This window comes from Apostichopus japonicus, chromosome 18 (assembly GCF_037975245.1).
Source record: "Apostichopus japonicus isolate 1M-3 chromosome 18, ASM3797524v1, whole genome shotgun sequence".
NCBI classification, from domain to species: Eukaryota; Metazoa; Echinodermata; class Holothuroidea; order Aspidochirotida; family Stichopodidae; genus Apostichopus; species Apostichopus japonicus.
This window is the reverse complement of record NC_092578.1, coordinates 17,004,468-17,009,486: the sequence shown is the minus strand read 5'-3', so window position 1 is coordinate 17,009,486 and position 5,019 is coordinate 17,004,468. Positions and strand designations below refer to the sequence as shown.

At 36.4% G+C, this 5,019-nt stretch overlaps 1 protein-coding gene across 1 annotated transcript in view; it reads right to left on the bottom strand.

The window, feature by feature from the left end:
* The window catches only part of LOC139959098 (cobalamin trafficking protein CblD-like), a 47,808-nt gene that overhangs the window by 26,548 nt on the left and 16,241 nt on the right, over nucleotides 1–5,019 (bottom strand). The window lies entirely within an intron of this gene.

The following is a 5,019-nucleotide window of genomic DNA, read 5'->3' as shown; positions in this document are numbered from 1 at the left end:
TCATCTTTACCGTTTTTAATCATTTATGTATGTAAAACTTCAATAATATTTTTTAACAAAGTACTACAATACGCTCTTCGTAATGTAATTTAAGAATATGCACTAGGCAAACTTTAATCATTTCTGTTAAAATCCATGTTCTGATTAATCGAGGAAGTATAACCCCATTAAAGTAAATTAATACCCAGGTTTAACAATGAATTATACAGTACAGGTCTTTGGACACTCCGACCCAATAAGACCTCAAGCCTGCATCCCCCCCCCCCCAAAAGTCAACATTTCCCTATCTACAGTTCATTGCCAGGATGAGGATATGTCAAACTGTACAGACAGGTCTGGGGCCAGAGTAACTGATTGGGGGGGGGAAGGGGAACACATCAATGCAGGTTTGCCACCCTGGGGGAGGATCTAATGGGAAGGGGGTCTTCCCCTTTCCCTTTGAGAAATTTTTGCTTATCTCAGGAGGGTTAGATGCCAAATGATGCAATCTTTTACATCTTTTTCCCTACTTTTAATATTTCATTTTTCTGTTTGTATACAACCTTACCTTTTTCTGTTTTATTGCGCTATAAATTTAGAAAAATAATGAAAATGGTTTTAGGAAGGCCCCCCATATTACTGCCTCACCCATAGCTATTTACAGTAGGTGGCAGGTTAGTATCTGTTTGAATATGAAACAATAAATGGGGAAAACTAGTGCTGGCTGAAATTTTTCAGATTAATGCAGAAACTTTAATCACACAATCCATTGCGTTATTAATTTCTCCTCGAGTAATGAAAAACGAAACTGGAAAGAATGGATGTTGTCAAAATTTGATCAGAAACAATGAATTTGTAAACAATTCTGACAGGTCTTAATGACTTCAGTTCTTCCAAAAATGAATCAATCATAAAGAGATATTGCATCACACAATATTTGGGGAAATATTATCTTACATTATTTTTGTCACGATTAAATGCCACCGTGAAAATGCCATCAATCTTTTATCGTGCATAAACTCTTCGGAAAATATCAATGTTTATAAGGCATTAATAATTCTCGCTAAAATTTGCATCTACTGTGCCGTAGATATTAAAAGGCACGTACATGCCACAGAGGCTGAAGGAACTTTGCTTGTATGCACTGAGGTACACTGCATAATTAAAAAGGACTGTAACGAGATATACTGTACAATCTGAGTGGAGTTATTTATAGTTGTGTAATACGTTGAAAATCTTACAGTACATGGAACTACCATGTATTTAAATATATTCTCGTCATCGACTGAACAAACAACCATTTTTTTATGCCATGAGGGGAAGGTAACTTTAAACTTTTACAGGTGGTATGTCTGTATTTGCATATTCATGAGCACTGTGCTGTATGTGACGCACGTGGCTTAACTCATCGGAATAAAAACTCAGAGAGTACCCGATGGATAATTTCATACTTAGTATGTGGATTCATCTTCATAGCATTTGAGTAGAAAGACTCTACTACAGTAGTTTCATAGGGGTCAAAGGTCATCGGTGGTCACCAGCTGTTAAAGGGGGACATGGGGGGGAGTGTCCTCAAATCTAATTTTTTTTTTTTTTTTTTTTTTTTCATTTCGATTTTTTTTTTTCATATGTCCCTATTAAGCCACCGTACCCATTGAGAGTTAATAGCTAGCCAAAAGTGAAATAAGAAAAGAAAAAAAAAAATCAATTTCGTAAGTAATTTTCTCATTTCAACTGCAGTTCTGTAACACTGTACTATACAAGCAAAAGACAACCTTCCCCTCTCTTTAATCCAACTGTTGAAGCAGTAAACATAACAAATAATAATAAATAATCTTAAAAAAAAAAAAGTGTAGCCATAAATTTATTCCAAAGAAACAGACTCTCTTGTTCTTGTTCCGATTGCTACTCCAAAACTAACTTTGACGTCTGCAGTTACTTTGATACGTTCAATCTAATATTTAAATAGATTAATTAAGTTTCGAATTGTTTTTCATCTTTGACGATCTAAATAAGGAAGTGAAACCAAGGATTATTTTACCAAGAAGCCCAAAGATTTTGCATCACACTGTCCAAATGTTGTTGACACACAAAAAACAGTTGCTAGATGTTTACATGAAAGAACTTTCTTACAAGTCTAGTACCTCGAGGAAATACATTATTAAGGACAGTGTAAAGGCAGGGGCAAGGGGGGAAGGTGGTGGGTGAGGGGGTGGGGGTTGGGCCAGGCAGGGGGGAAAGCAACAGAGGACATATTATTATTATTGTCATACAGTATATTTCCATATGAATCAGTAAAATGTTTCCTTATCGGCACATTCTATGTGAACAGAACTTCATGATTATATGGCTATGGAAAATACCATTCATTCTGGAAAGGCGACACCAAGGGTTGGGGATGGGGGAAGGGGGCAGGAAGTGGATAATGCCCTAAATACTATTTACAGAATAACTTTGCACATTGGCATTTTTCATCACTTTTGTCTCCCTGCACCCTCTCCCAACCTCAACCACATCCCATCCAACACACCCAGCCCCATCCCTCTAAACCTCAAACCCAATTCACTGTGGAAAGTTTAAATCGAATAAACTTGAAGTTCCTTGCTAAGACAATCTAAAAAATGAAGTTTCTACCCAATGCTTCATGCAGCTTTATTATGTCTAAATATGTGTTTTTTTAACTTTAAGGGCGATATTTGAGATCTTTGGCATAATCTACCGAAATTTATACCATTCCACATGCTGAGCTGCCCAGCTGTGAAGCTACAGCACTTTATGATCAAAATACTGAATTAATGAGATTTGATAGGCCTATACAACCCACTCACAGATATAACCTAGATGAACCCATAGGCACAGCGACTGTTTATTCGTTTTTTATCTGGCCATCGCAAAGTTAAAAAGAACAAGGAAAAATAAAAAACAATAAATATTATAAGGAATTGTTGGCTTTGTCTAATTATTACTTTCAACAAAATTGAATGCTAAATATGAATTTGTTTCCCACTTCTCTCAAATAAGTCTAAATAACGATAACAAATCTTAATATCTGTAGGGGATGGAATATTTTGTAAATTTTAAAATTTATTTTATTTAAAGTAATGTGTTTTGTTTTATATTTCTTGTTTTCCTATCCTTTTTTTCCCCCTTTTAAAATGATCCTCCAGTGGTAATTTTTTATTTGTTTAACTTTCTGACTGTATTCCATTAAAGGGAACCTACTATATATATATTAAATACATATCCTGGTGAAATTTACATCTAGATTAAGGAAGATGAGGAAAGTGCATACTTAAACTGGAGATAGGTATGGAAAGGAGAGCAAAATAAGTAATGAAATCATTTTTTGAGGTATGGAAATTATTACTGTTTGTAAGTTCTCTATTCAGTGACCTTGAATCAATTACATGTATAGATGATGCCATAGTCACACATATGTATTGTCACAGCACACATATATACATATGTGTGTTGTCATAGTCACAAATGTGTGTTGTCATAGCACACTGTATATGTATTGTCACAGCACACATATACATATATGAGATGCCATAGCCACATATATGTGTGATGTCATAGCACACACATATGTATTATCACATATATTTAATGTCACAGCACACATATAGATATATGAGATGCCATAGCCACATATGTGTGTTGTCATGGCACACATATTTATGATACTGTGCATTCAATTGATCTGAACCATAACTATGGCAAGGTTCCAACTTCACCTTAAGAAGACTGATTTAATGCAAAAGTGGCAACTTAAACCGATGAATGTGATGTTTTGATAAAAAATGTTATAATGTTATGAAACAAATTTAGGCAGTTTTATCAATTTGCATATACTACTGACAGATGAGTTTTACTTTCACTACGAAAGGTATCCGCTTCAAAACCAGCGAGTTGAAATTGAATGTGAAAATGTACACCAAGATGACTAATTAAAACCACTTTCTACTTTCGACATCCGGAAGCTAACGTACTTAAAGACACTAAAGAGCAAAGACAGTTCTAAATTTAAAAAAAACTGTAGCATAATGCAAAAACATTTTTAAGGAAATACAATAGCTCAACCTGAGATTCCTAGCTTGTTATCCTGTTGTAGAAGCTACATAGTACACTGCTCTCTAGAGGCTTCTACAGTAAGAGTGCAGGATTTATGTGAAGACAGGTAAGCAAAGCACAAAATATAGCGAATATATTTATCAACAGCTGTAGAAGTAGAGACGCAGAGTGTTCAATGGGTAACGTAAGCTATTAACTTAAATGTACACAAGAGTGTGACAGATACGATAGGGGGAAAACTGAATAAATTATTTGAACTTCAAATACCAAATTGTTAATTTTCTTGACTGCCACCAAGTCAGAATTATTGCCTATACTGTATTGACCAACACAGCTGTCCAAGCTCGAAAATATTCACTACAACAACAGTTGGAGGCCCCATAACATGACTTTTACAATGTTCTTTGTCAGCCCTGGTCATAAACTTGTCATACCCACGCACCAAAATCATTTACAATTCAAACAGCCGCTCCCTAGGCACGTAACAGTATATACCAAATTCCCATAGGGTTGTAGCCATCAAATTTACAAGGCATACCCAACTATATTTACAACTTACCTAGGAGCTACAGTAGGTTACCACCCCCCCCCCCCACCACCCCATTTATACACCTGGGCAAAGAAGAGGCAATGGAGATGAATTGCCACAACGTAAATGATCTGACCAGGACACAAACTTGCAATCCTTAGAGCACAATGTCCATGTGCCTTGCTATTTGACCCCAAGGCTCATGATGACCTTTACTTCCTCTGCATCATCAAGTTTGACCATATTCTCCTCACTTTAAGTCACGCCTCCACGAATGGTATAAGCAAGGGGTGCCAGACCTGTCCATCCGCCGGCGACACTATGGTAGGTCATGCCATCGGTAGTAGCGATGGTAGGGTGCTTACAGAGGGCGCAGGGAAGAAATCAATGCCATCCGATGACTTGCTTTTACAGACCTATTACAAAAGGCAAAGCCT